The sequence below is a fragment of the Halichoerus grypus genome, chromosome 3 (genome assembly GCF_964656455.1).
Source record: "Halichoerus grypus chromosome 3, mHalGry1.hap1.1, whole genome shotgun sequence".
Lineage (NCBI taxonomy): Eukaryota > Metazoa > Chordata > Mammalia > Carnivora > Phocidae > Halichoerus > Halichoerus grypus.
In genome coordinates, this window is record NC_135714.1 from 137,599,475 (window position 1) to 137,614,838 (window position 15,364).

The window sequence follows — 15,364 nt, forward strand, 5'->3', positions numbered from 1 at the left end:
ATTCCCCACTATCCTGCACTGTATTTTAAGGCATAAATTTAGATTATTGATTTGAAATTTTATTCTTTTTTAATTTAAACATTTAATTTCTAATTATCTTCTAGTTACCTCCTTAACAGTACTTTAGAAACTTTGGTATTTTGTATTTTCATTCAGTTAAAACTATTTCCTAAATTTCCTTTTTATTTCTTCTTTAATCTGTGGATTATTTAGAAGTGTGGTGCTTGCTTTCCAAAATGAGGTGTGTCTTGAGATATATCTCTTTTTTTAAAGATTTTATTTATTTATTTGTCAGAGAGAGAGAGAGAGAGAGCACAGCAGGGGGAGCTGCAGGCAGAGGGAGAAGCAGGCTCCCCGCTGAGCAAGGAGCCCAATGTGGGACTCCATCCCAAGACCCTGGGATCATGACCTGAGCACAAGGCAGACGCTTAACTGACTGAGCCTCCTGGGCTCCTGATATTTCTGTTTTCTTTATTTTTTTCTTTTTTTTAAGGCTTTATTTATTCATTTGAGAGAGAGAGAGAGAGATTGTGAGCAGTGGGGAGAAGCAGAGGGAGAAGCAGACTCCTCACTGAGCCAGGAGCCCTACATGGGATCGACCCCAGCACCTGGAGATAATGACCTGATCCGAAGGCAGACACTTAGCTGTCTGAGCCACCTAGGTGTCCCTGAGGTATATTTCTGTCAATCCTTTCTAGTTTAATTTCTTTGTATCATACTTTATGAGATTTCAATCTCTTCAAGTTTATTGAGAATTTTTTGTGGCCTAGAGTATAATCCATCTTGGTGAATATTTAATGTGTACGTGAAAACAATGTGTATTATGCTTTTTTTTTTTTTTTTTGGTGTAGTGCTCTCTATATTATCAATTAGTTCATATAGAACAACACTGATTGATAGTGTTGTTCAGATCTTTTATATTTCAGTGTTTTTTGTCCATCTTGTACTGAAATAAGAATGTCAAAATATCCTAATATAATCAATGATTTTTACAATTTCTTTCAGTTTTATCAGTTTTAATTTATTATTTTGAAGCTCTATTACCATTAAGTCCTGTTGATGAATTGGTCTTGTGTTATTGTAGAATGCCTTTGCCCTCTTTATCCCTGGCAATATTCCTTATGCTGCAATCTACTTTGTCTGATATTAATAAACTCATCTTTCTTCTGTTTTGTGTTTGTGTGCTGTATATTTTTCCATCATTTTTACTTTTATTCTATTTTTAACCTTGTTTTGTACTTAAAACATTTTATTGTAGATTTTGGGGAGGTTTTATATATGTGGTTTTTTATTTGTTTGTGAATCTAACAGTCTTTCCCTTTTAATGGGATAGTTTGTAGCATTTATATTTAATGTGATTATCAGTGTGATTATATTTAAATCAATTCTCTTGTATTTGTTTTCTATTTGTCTCATAAGTCTTTTCTTTTTCTACTTTTTATGTTTCCTTCATTTTTGTCCTATTTTGCTTTATTTTTATTACTCCATTTTATCTTTAGCACTTATGTGTTATATGCACATTTTTATTTTTATTTTTTTAAGTTATCTCTACACCAAACATAGGTCTCAGACTCACGACCCCAAGATCAAGAGTCTGATGCTCTACCAACCGAGCCAGCCAGGCACCCCACACATTTTTAATTGTTCTATGTTTTACCTTCCATACATTTAACATATAATCTAGCTTCAAAAAATATAAAACTTTATTTAAGTCAAAAAACCTTATAACATTTTCTATTTCTCAACCTTTGTGCTTTGGTCATGTACTTAACTTCTAAATATTTTAGAGACCAATTCATTGTTACTATATTTGATTTAGACAGTCAAATTCCTTTTAAAAACATTACATTTGAGAAAAAAAGTCTTGTATATTTACCTAGGTAAGTACACTTTCTGTTACTCTCTGTCATATTTTTAGGTCTAATAATATATCTGTCAATAATTTTCTGCTGCTTGAATATGTTAGCATTCTTTATCATTTTCCGTAATGCAGACCAGATGATAATGTGTCATCTCCACTTTTGTCTCTGAAAAAGTAATATCAGTATCTTTTTTGAAAGATTTTTGTGGAGGTTTAAAATATAGGTTCTTAAATTGTTTTGTTTTGTTTTCTTTCAGACTGTAGTTGTCTTATAACTTGCATAATATTGCATGAGAAAAAAAAAATTGTTGCTGTTACTCTTACATAATCTCCCTCTCTTTGCTTTTAAGATGTCTTTGCTAAGACTTTCTCTTCAATAATTTGGTCATGATTTTCCTTAGTATGTGTTTATGTTTCTCCTGCTGAAGATTGATTGAAATTTTTGGACTCATGTGTTTATAGGTTTTATTAATATAAAAACTATTTTGGCCACTGGTACTTCAAGTACTTTTTCTACTATCCTCCCCCTCCCTTCAATTTTGAAACTCCAGTTATATGTATGTTAGATTTCTAAATAATATATTACAGGTCACTGATGATCTGTTGATTTTTTTCCCAGTCTCATCTCTGTGCCTATTTTGGATTTATTATTATTATTATTATTATTATTATTATTACTGTGTTTCTTCTGCAGTGCTAAATGAGCTATTAATACCATCTAGTGTATTTATTTTCCATTTCCAATAGTATGTTTTTAATTTCCAGGATTTAGATTTCTGTCTTTTTGTCTTCCATTTCTCTTTTGACATGCTTATGTTTTCCTATTCCTTTTTGAATACATGAAGTATATTTACAATAGCTCTTTCAACTTTTTTCCTATGGTAGTTTAATCATTCCTGTCATTTTGTGTCTATTTCTATTGATTGGTTATCACATTTGGGGTCATATTTTGCTGCTTCTTTGAACGCCTATAATTTTTGATGAAGGACAAACATTGTGGATTTTATACTGTTGGGTTCTATATTTTATGCTTTGAAAGAATGTTAAAATTTGTTCTGGTATAAACTGAAGTCCCTTGGAATCAGTTTAATTCTTTTGAAACTTGCCTTTAAGCTTTGTGATTTCCAGAAATTTTTGGCTGATTTCTCTCCAGGGGTTCTCTCCTTGGTAAGAATGGATTATTACTCTGCCCAAACCTTGTGGGGACCCATTGGAAGGTCGCTGGTGATCTTTTTCTGTATGGTTTACTCCTTTTCATATCTCCACCCTTGAAATTCTAGCCATTTTCTCCTCATTGACCTCTGATTTTTGCCTCTTCAACTCAATAAGGCTATTGGGACTCCAATTATGTTCTGAAAACTGCTCTCAGTAAGTCATTTGTAGGGTTAACTCATTTGTGTACTTACTCTCAGGGCTGTCTTGTGATGCCTACTGTCCTAGGTCTGAACACCAGTGTTCCATATATTTTATTTGGCTTTTAATTGTTTAAGGCAGCAGAGTATATCTGATACCTGTTAGTCTATGACAGCCAGTATTACTTGTAGGTAATTTGATAATGAATTTGATAACAAATTCATTTTCTTGGCTAGATTTGGGGCTATTTGGACATTTCTCTTTCTTTTGTATCTGTTTTGAGAAGTTTTATTTTTTAAGGTTGCCACACTTGTTGAAATAAGTATTTTTGTTATATTATTTTTAATCTTATCATCTATCAAGTATAAAATGAATACTCTTCTATTTCCTGTTATTTTTAATTGTTCTTCTTTTTCCAAAATCTTAGCTTATCAGTTTAATTAACCTTTTTAAAAGCCAACTTTCAGCCTTCCTCCTCTATTGTCTGATTTCCATTCCATTGTTTTTGTTGATATATTTCCTTTGTCTTACTAATTTTGTGTTTACTTTCTTCACCCTTATCTAGCTTTTTAAGGTGAAACATCTCATTGATTTTAGAAATTTTCAGAATTTTCTAATAGAAGCATTTATATTTATTTCTTTGTTTTTTTAAGATTTAATTTATTTATTCATGAGACATAGAGAGAGGCAGAGGCAGAGGTAAAAGCAGACTCCCCGAGGAGCAGGGAGCCCAACGTGGGACTCGATCCCAGGACCTCAAGATCATGACCTGAGCCCAAGGCAGACACTTAACCATCTGAGCCACCCAGGTGCTCATTGAAATTTATTTCTAAGCATCACCTTCCTTGTTTGGGTAAGAGGAATACACTTTCAAGATTCCTATATTTTAGATGGAAGTGGAATGCTCTGTGTTATTTCTATCCTTTTAAATTAATTGAGACTTGGATAATGACTGGATATATTCTTTTTTAATGGTGAATGTCCCATGTAGCCTAGAAAGGATAGGCTTTCTATAGTTGTTGCGTGTAGCATTCCTTAAATATCAGTTTAGTCAATATAGTTGAGAGTGTTCTATGTTTTTTGTTTTGTTTTTTCCTCCTAGTTTCAAGTGTCAGGAAAAAGTGCAAATAAAATCTCCAAAGATGTTTGTGGAAATGTCTTTTTTACTCTTTAATTCTATGTTTTCTCTTGTAATTTGATGCTCCTGTTACTAGACACAGACACAATTAAACTTGTTAAGTTTTCATGATGAGCTGACCTTTTATTTTTATAAAATCCCTTTCCCCTGAAATAACTTTCTTTTTTATTTATTTATTTATTTATTTATTTTTAAAGATTTTATTTATTTATTTGAGAGAGAGAGAATGAGAGAGAGCACATGAGAGGGGGGAGGGTCAGAGGGAGAAGCAGACTCCCTGCCGAGCAGGGAGCCCGATGCGGGACTTGATCCAGGGACTCCAGGATCATGACCTGAGCCGAAGGCAGTTGCTTAACCAACTGAGCCACCCAGGCGCCCATAACTTTCTTTTTTAAAACATAGTTTTCTATTACTGATGTAGTCAGTGCAGCCATCATGAATGTACTATTTGCCTGGTAAAAACACTCCATCCATGTACTTTCACCCCAGCTATATTTTTATATATAAAATGAATCTCTAGGCAACAAATAGTTGGGTCTTGCTATTTTATTAGCAACAATCTTTTACATTAATTAACAATAAATAAGAAATATTTTAAATTAATTATTTAAATTTGTTTTTTTATTTATTGGATTTTTTAATATGCTTCTGTACACTGCAATTTTTAAAAATGTTTGTTATAATGATTACTGTATACATTCTTAACTTTTTACAGTATAATAAAATTGTTATTTTTACCACCTCACACAAAAATAACAAATTTTCAATAAGAGGTCAATCCACTTGCATCCTTCATGCAATGTCATATGTATTATATCTTTATATGTCTTAATCTCCAAAATATAATACCATGATTAGATTTCTTGAATTTTTGAATTTATGCCCTTTCACTAAATGTTAGGAATTTTTGGTTGTTATTTTTTCAAATAACTTCCTCCAATCCCTCTCTTCTCTCTTTCTGAGACTCCAATTACCCATTTGTAAAGTCTTCTAATACATTTTCTGATGCCACTGGGTCTCTCTTTATATTTTGTTTGTTTTTATTTCTATACCATAGTATATTAGTTTGGATAATTTTTTTAAGTGTATGTTCAAATTTACTAACTTATTCTTCCTTCATCTCCAATAGGTTATAAAGCCTAATCAATGAGTTTTTTGTTGCTAACATTTCATTTTTCAACTCAATTTTCAATTTACAATTATAATTTTCCATTTGGTTTCCCTAGGTTTGTAGTATTTTCATTTCTATGAATATATTTTCCTTTATGTACTTCAGCATAGTTTTAATATCTGACTTAAAGTTATTGTTTGTTAATTCCAAAATCTGAGTCATCATGAGGTTACCTTTTTTTTTTTTTTTGGTTTAAGTTTTGACATCCTTACAACCTTCTGTCTTTGTTCAGTCCTTAACACCTTTAGATATTCTGTACATATTCTTTTAATGTTGTAGATCCTGTGTTCAGTCAGGGTTCATTCAGAGAAACAGAATCAGTAGGAAATATTCAGAGATTTAGTACAAAGTATTGGTTTATGTGATTATGGGAGCTGACTAAACAAGTCAAATCAGTAGGGTAGGCTTTCTAGAATGGAAGTTTATGAGGAGGAGGGAACTCACAAGCATTGACCAAGGTTCCAGTTCATAGGTGCAATTTCTTCTTCTTCTTCTTTTTTTTTTTTTTTTTGAGGAAACCTCAATTTACTTTTAAACCTTTCAATTGATTGAATCAGGCTCACCCAGACTACCCAGATTGTAACCCCCCTTGTTAAAATTACCTATATAGGGGTTTTGATTACATCTGCAAAATACACTCAAAGCAAAACCTAGATTAAAGCAACACCTAGATTTGTGTTTGATTTTTTATTAATTAACTGGGAACTTTAGACTAGCCAAATTAGTATATCAAAAAATGCATCACATTTTTCTTGTTTTTTTTTTTTTTTTTCCAGGATTTTGGTTTTTACATTTGGGTCAGGGGAGGGTAGATGTCAATATGATAGAAGGAACTTAATAATTTTTGGAAATATAATTCTTTTTTTTAATTACATTTTTCTGCCTTTGATATTTTAGCCTTCTTAGTCTTACTTTGTTTTCAGCACAGTCTTGCCCTTATTGTGTTCTTTCCAGTTTCACTTCATTTTGTGAATATTTTATTTTTTTTGTTTCCTGTTTGTTCTAGCTTGTGTTTTATCTATTTTATTTTATTTATTTTTAATCTACTTTATTTTAAATTTTTCTCTCTTCTCTTTGTTTTATCTTTCTGAACTTTTATTTCTGTTTTATGTTTTCTATTTTATGTTTCATTTATGTTTTATGTTTCTGAACTTTTATGTTACTGATTCATAATTCAATTTTATTCATTTAGTTCTTTTTTTATGATTTTATTTATTTGACAGAGAGATAGAGAGAGCCAGAGATTACAAGCAGGGGGAGGGGCAGAGGGAGAAGGAGAAGCAGTCTCCCAGCTGAGTAGGGAGCCTGACACAGGGGCCTGACCCCAGGGTCCTGGGATCCTGGGATCATGACCTGAGCTGAAAGCAGTAGCTTCACCGACTGAGGCACCCAGGTGCCCCCGTTTAGTTCTTTTTAATTCATTGGAAAATAACTGCATAAAAAATATATACCTCATTTAGTAACATTCTCTTATCAGGTGGTTTGTCTGCTGTTTGTTTTTTCTCTTCATATTTACTTTTATATGGTGGTATTTTAAAAATTGAAGTTCAACTGCACAGAATTGGATTATTTGTAATCCCTGGTTTATGACCCATTCTTTTAATTAGTTTTTGCATGGGTCATCTCTGCTTGGTTAATTAAATAATTACTTAAGTTTTAATAATGATATAGACACTCAAAAACCATATCTAAAACAAGAGTTAGAATATTGATAATAAATATATCTTATTACCACCAACCCAGCCTCTGCTTCCCCCAAACTTTTAGACCAGGAGTTGGGATGCCACAGCGAGAGGCTGGCATTCACTTTTATAAATAGTGTTCTTTCTTTCTTTATTTATTTTAAAGATTTTATTTATTTATTTGACAGAGAGAGAGCACAGAACCAGGGGGAATGGCAGGCTGAGGGAGAGTGAGAAGCAGGCTCCCCACAGAGGATTCAATCCCAGGACCCCAGGATCATGAACTGAGCTGAAGGCAGTCACTTAACCAATTAGGCCACCCAGGTATCCTATAAATAGTTTTATTTCTGTATTGTCTGTGGCTGCATTCAAGTTGAGTAATTGGAATAGAGACCATTTAACCCATAAACTAAATTACTTAAATCTGGCTCTCTTAGGAAAAGTCTGTTGACCACTATGTTGAACAGATATTTTATATGGCTTTATTGATATTTTTTATTTATTCCTAATTACACATATGCATTTTAGTTGTTTTTCACTTCATAAAATGAGTAACATATATAAGTACTCTGTGTATTTTTTTACCTACAATTGTATTACAAAGATCCATCCATATTAATGTGAATCATTTTAATTCACTCATCATTACTGATGTATAAAATTCTATTGTATGAATAGTTTACAATTTATTCATTCACTCTCTCTTTAGAAATAATCAGAGTTATTTCTGGTTTTTGGTGTCATGAAAAGTTCTATACTTTAAGAACCTTGCCCAATGTAGCATGACTATTAGCTGATTCAACTGGACTAGGTCTCAATGAGACTTTTTCTTATCTGTTAAAAATATACTACATTATTTTCATTATTATGAAGTCTTATGAAAACTTCAAAGAAATATTGTAACATTTAATATTTAATTCACTACAGTTTCAATGTTAATGTATAATGATCTGTAAACTCAAAAATATCAAAATAATTGATTTCTATCAATACCTTTACAAATATATACGTTTTCTTGAAGAACTTTATGAAAAATGTTTCTTCCTTTTCTTTTTTTTTTAATATTTTATTTATTTATTTTAAAGAAAGAGAGAGAGTGAGTGAGGAGGAGCAGAGAGAGAGGGACAAATAGACTCCCCGCTGAGCACAGAACCTGACAGGGGGCTCCATCCCATGACCCTGAGATCACAATCTGAACCAAAATCAAAAGTTGGACATTTAACTGACTGAGCCACCAACGTGCCCCTCTTCCTTTTCTAAATCAGATTTTAGGAAATTTTAGTTCATATATTTCCCATACTTCATTTCTGAAAAATAAATGCCAGTTTATCATGAATATAACTCAAATAAATATCCTAAAATTCTTATGAGTTTCTTTCTTTTTTTTTAAAAAAAGATTTTATTTATTTATTTGACAGAGAGAGACACAGCGAGAGAGGGAACACAAGCAGGGAGAGTGGGAGGGGGAGAAGCAGGCTTCCTGTGGGGCCGGGAGCCCGATGCGGGGCTTTATCCCAGGACCTTGGGATCATGACCTGAGCTGAAGGCAGACGCTTAATGACTGAGCCACCCAGGCGCCCCTCTTATGAGGTTCTTCATCAATAGTTTTAATTTCCTATAATCACAATTTCTTTTGCATTTACTTTGTAAAATGTGTGGTACTTTGATTGAGATTTACGTATTTATTGAAGAAATTAATGTTTCATGATTGCTCTGGGATGGCAGAATTCAAAACATGGCAATTGTTTGGGAAATAAAATATAACTTTTTAGAACTCAAGTGAAATTGTTATAAGATATAGATTTAAAAGTCTGTTTTGCTCACTAGAAAACATCAATTATTTGGAATAGTAAAACACAATTCAGCAATCAGTTTTGTACCATAGGCCAACATTTTCTCATGATTAGTAATTTACATAAACTATTGCAAAACACATAAAAATCATGTTGCTGTGCAAACAAGGTATCATGTTATAGTATATTTAAATAAGTTATGGGCACGTGCAATTTCCATTGTATGTTTTATATTAATATAAAAATTAACCACCCATAAAAATAATAAAATGTAATGTTTTTCTTACTGAGCTTCAGTGATCATAATTTGTATATTAACTTAATGACTAGAAATAATTAAGTAAAGCTAGTTAAATCCTAGGAATATTATGGATTATGTTATTTGGTTGGATGTTCATGATAAAAATCCTATGATTCATGAGAGCTATTTTCAGTTTTGTGAAATAACTAATATTTTGAAGCAATAGATTTGTCTTTTTTTTCATATTAAGAAGAAACTTCAAAAAACTAAATCTCAAATTTTAATAGTTGTCCATTAGATTTGCATCTGCTTATGATCGATTGTATGAAATTACTTCTCTTATTGTGGTTTGAATATGTGCTTGGCTTGGTTAAACTACTATTCAGGTCTTAAATTCATTAATTGCATAGGGATGTGCTCAGGGAGCACACAAGTTATTTACATGATATTTGTAGTATAGTACATTATAATTAAAATAATGCAAGTTTAATATTTAATCAATAGTCATTAAGTATTTTCTGATGATTATCTGATCTCCTTTTCTCAAGTATATCCATTCCAAATTTCTGGAAACTTTACATGGTGATTTCCTATTAGTGCTTATCATAAATTCTTCATCTATTGCTTTATGAGGTACTTTCAATATATATGTTTAAATTTATTTTCTTTCCTTGGAAATCCCCTGGGATACTCTCTCAGGACCTTTCCCTACCTCTGTTAGATATCTGAGTCCTGGTAAGTCTCTTATATCTGTTTACTCCAAAATATTTTCTGCACTTACCCTTGCATGTTTCATGTGGGTCCCTAAAATGACTGTCAAGATCTAGTCTTATAGAAAACAGTATAGGGCGCCTGGGTGACTCAGTCGTTAAGCGTCTGCCTTCAGCTCAGGTCATGATCCCAGGGTCCTGGGATCGAGTCCCACATCGGGCTCCCTGCTCTGTGGGAAGCCTGCTTCTCCCTCTCCCGCTCCCCCTGCTTGTGTTCCTGCTCTCGCTATGTCTCTCTCTGTCAAATAAATAAATAAAATCTTTAAAAAAAAAAAAAGAAAACAGTATAGACATTTCTAAAAAAAATTAAAAGTAGAACCACCACATGATCTAGAAATCTCACTTCTAGGTATACACCTAAAGGAAATGAAAATAGGATCTCAAAGAGATAAGTACATTCTCATGTTCATTGCAGCACTATTCACATTAGCCAAGATATGGGAACAACATATACATATATATATACACACATATATATGGAAGAAGAAAATTCTGCCATTTGTGGCAACATGGTTGAAACTTGAGAGCGTTATGCTAAGTGAAATAAGTCAGACAGAGAAAGACAAATACGGTATGATATCACTTATATGTCGAATCTAAAAAAGCTGGACTAACAGAGAGAGTTGAATGGTTGTTACCAGGGGCTGGGGTGGGAGAGGAGGAATAGGGAGATGTTGGTCAAAGGATAAAAACTTCCAGTTATTAGACAAATAAGTTTTGGGGATCCAATGCATAGCATTGTGATTATAGTTAACAATACTGTGATATGTTTGAAAGTTGATAAAACGATAAATCTGAAATATTCTCACCACAAAAAATAAATGGCAATTATGTGACATGATGGAGGTCTTAGCTAACACGATGGTGGTAATCGTCTTGCAATATATAACTATATCAAATCAGCATATTATACACTTAAATGTAGTACACAATGTTGTATAACAATTATAGCTCAATAAAGCTGGAAAAAAGTAAAAGGAAAATCTAGTTTTATGTTTTATACTTTTCCAGCATGTCACTAAAAATTGCTACAGTTCTTTCTTCAGCTTAATCAGCTTAACTACATACTTAATTATATATAATTTTTGTTTTCTTTTAGTTTGTTTTACTTATGTATTAGCCCAATTTTGAAAATGAATCTAGCTATTTCTTGATTTCGTAAACAAATCCAATTATTAGTGAAGTATTTGGGGAACAAGACTTCAAATCTATTTCTTGTACTTTGGGCTTAGAATGCTCTACTGGGTTGTTTTTCTACTTCAATCTCCCAATTGCCTATTTAATAAAATTTTGCCTATTTAATAAAACCCATTGCCTAAAACATATTGCCTATTTAATAAAACCCATTATACATACATTCCATGCTTTGAATTATCCTCTGAACATTGCTTTCATTGTATCCCATGATATTTAACAAGTTATATTTCATTTTCATCATAAATCTTTTAAAATTTTTCTTGAGACTTCTTTGATGTGTATGTTTTTTATGTGTAGTTTAATTTTTAAATATTTGGGAATTTTTCAGCTATTATTCTATTATTGATTTCTAGCTTAATTCCTAGTAAATAATTCCTAGTAATTAATTCTAATTTACTTGTTGTCTGGTGACATATTTGTTTGATTATGATTCTTTTAATTTTTTAAGGTGTGTTTCATGGCCCAGAATATGGTCTTTCTTGGTGAATGTTCCATGTGATGTTTAGAAAAATGTGTTCTCTGCTGTTGCTGGATGAAATATTCCATAAATATCAATTAGACCAAGTTGATTGAAAGAACAATTCAGGGCGCCTGGGTGGCTCAGTTGGTTAAGCGACTGCCTTCGGTTCAGGTCATGATCCTGGAGTCCCGGGATCAAGTCCCACATCGGGCTCCCTACTCAGCAGGGAGTCTGCTTCTCCCTCTGACCCTCCCCCCTCTCATGCTCTCTGTATCTCATTCTCTCTCTCAAATAAATAAATAAAATATTTAAAAAAAAAAAAAAGAAAGAACAATTCAGGTTAACTATATACTTACTGATTTTCTGCCTGCTTCATCTATCAATTACTGAAAAGGAATTGCTGAAGCCTCAAAGTATAATAATGGATTTGCCTATGTCCTTTGTTATTCTCTAAGTTTTTATCTCACATATTTTAATGCTTTGTTGATTAATAATTGTTATGTCTTTTTGGAGAATTGACCACCTTTTGATTATTGTAATACTCCTCTTCTTGATAGTTTTCCTGTTCTGAAGTCTGCTTTGTCTGAAATTAATACAGCTACTCCAGCTTTCTTTTAATCAGTGCTAGCATGGCATGTCTTTCTTCATCCCTTTACTCTTAACCTACCTGTGTCTTTAAGTTTAAAGCCTATTTCTTACAGAAAACATATATTCAGATTTTTTAGTTCTATTCTTTCAGCCTCTTTTACATGTAAGTTGATTATTGCTATAGTTGACTTAATATTTACAATGTATTTTTTTTTTTATTCATTAGATTTGTTCTTTTTACTCCTTCTTTTTCTGTCTTTTCTGGTTTTAATTGTGCATTTTATACTGTTCCTTTTTATTTTCTCTTTCTGTGTGTCAATAACTTCTTTAAAAAAATTTAATAGTTGGCCTAGAGTTAACAATACACATATAATTAATCTTATTCTACTACCAAGGGAAGTTCAAATACCTTCTAAGATAGTATTCCCAATTCCTCAGATATGTTATGTATCTGGTAATATGAACTGAGTTAAAGTGGCCTTTAATGTGGGATTTCATATTAATCTGGTTAGGAGTTGTGTTTAATATTTGCTGTAACTATAGGTGTTGGAGCCTTCAACTTTCTCTGTTTTGTCTCCTCTACTGTGATGAGTTTCCCTCAAACGCCTTTACAAATAGAGTCCGCATTTTGCATTCCTTCAGCTGTAATCCACTGCGATCATATTGGAGGTCTGTGGAGGCAGTGATAAGGTTAGGGGTAGAGGAAGCGTTCTACAGTCCTCTGATAAATCTTAGCCTTTTGTAGGACTGTGACCTTGGGCAGTGATCTTCACAAGTATTTTTCAGCTTTTTTCCTCCCCCATAGGTGAGAAAGAAAGACAGTAGTGGTTATAATTGGGTAAGTCTCCTGTAACATCTTTGTCCGTGTTGAGCAGGCCTTTGTTCTGGTTACTCTCCGGGGGTATTTCACCAAGGGTACTTTTCCTGAGGGTTTTCTTGGCTTTTCACCTTGGGGAACTGGTAGGGTTCTGGAAGTAAAAGCCCACACGGTGTATGTGTTGGGGGGTCTTAAGACAGAGGGTCCCAAAAATTATCATTTTCATAATAGTTTATATTCTGCCTCCAGCAATTAGTCACTTTTACCCTTTAAGTGTTGCTTCTGGGTTATGATTCTACAGACCTCCACTACAGGTGAGCTCATCTCAGATATGATGTGCTGTATTCATCTGAATCTCAGATTTTGGAGATGTTGGTTTGCCTTATGACTTAAATTCTCTGGTAATTCAAGAAGAGTCATTGAATTTCACTTTGTTCAGCTTTTTTTCCTATTGCAAGAACAAAAATGACAACTTCTAAGCTCTTTATATGTCCAAGATTAAACTGGACATTATAAAATCCTTTTTTTTTTTTTTTTTTACTTTGATCAACTCATGACCTGGCTGCGATTGAAACTCTACTCTTGGTCTCCAACTTCCAAAATTATGATCATATAGTTCATTAACAGAGCAGATCTACCTTGAGAGCTTACATCTATACCTAATACTTGTAGGCAGTCATGAGAATGCCCATATTTAGCTAATCCAGATTCTTTCTTATTCTTAAAGCAGTAGCTCAAAACACAATGAAAAATGAACTGAATTTCATAATTGGTGCAGCTTACCTAAAGCCTACACTTCTACTTATCAATTTAGAGACTCTCACAATCCAAAGTGTCCATGCTGCAAAGAAAGCTTGAGAATTTGTAATGCAAATCCTTCTACCTTGACCAAAAAATGAATCTCCATATTCACCTCTTAGAATCAAAGTTTTTTGTTTATTCCCTGCTGATTGCATCACCATCTGTTGTAATTATATTTTGACTTGCATTTATTGCAATGCTTCTGCTGTCTGTGGACTGTTTATAATTAACAGAAACTGAATAATTTGTTCATTGTTCTCATTTCAATGCACCTAATATATCAGAAACATAAGTATGTCAAGTATTCATATCCCTAAAAGTAATGCACTTACAGACAGCATGCTTTTTATGGCTTAAAGTTATTTTGATTTAGAGAGTTTTAAATGTATCATATATGAGGTAACATATTGAGAAGTCTCTATACACATCAAAAAGTTTCTGAGTTAATTCAACATTAAATGTTAGTGATATTCTAGCTAAAGAAAATGACTTTCTGCCCACTAAACATAAATAAATAGGAATATGTATTTTGGCAAAGGCTTTGAAAAATTAGAACCATTTAATAAAAATAAAATGCATTATCTCTGATAAAGAATTTTTAAAATACAGATTAATTCTATATATAAACTTTCATTATCTAAAGAAATAAATTCCTTTTGTTCTTCAATATTGTATAATACATCTTTGGCTTGAGATGATACTAGAGAATACTTTCTACAAATGAAACCCCATAGTTTCAGAAATACAAAAACATATTAATAAAAATAAAGTCCAAGGAGTTTCTTGAGGTAAAATTCCAAATGTTTAGAAAGTTTTTAAGTTAATATATTCTTTTGAACATACATATTTGAGGTTCCTTAGTATATTTAAAAAAAATATTTTCAAACTATTAATACAGAGTAAATTCCTATGTAGAAGAAATGTATCAAGCAGACTTTTAATTAATTGTCTTATTTACACTGAAATAATTATATGTTTGCATACTAACTACATATACATGTTGCTTTAAAGCTTTTTTATTCCTTCTGCTAATAACAGTAACAACGATAAGAAAAATTGATATGCTAGGAGCTTTGTATGTATTAAGTCATTGACTCTGTAGCTTTAGGAAATTGTCTTTATTAAGCCCATTTTACAGGTGAGAAAATTATGACTTAGTGCAGTTAATTAACTTGGCCAAAGTCTCATATCCAATAAATGCCAGAATTAAGTTTCATTGAGATCTCCATGACTCTGATATACTGGAGGTCAGGCACTGTTACATATGTTCTGTTTCTAAATATAATGAAATTGCCACATTTTTATCTTAAGTGCCAATACTTTATTTATGTTAAAATAAAATACATCAGTAAGAGTTTTTCTGCTTTTAAATACAGGATATATTAAATATAGGATATATTTCCAGTAGTAGAAAATCAAATAAAATAATCAGATACTAAAGAGCATTTTTTCTTAAAATACTAGATTAAAATAATTCTCACATTACAGCTGC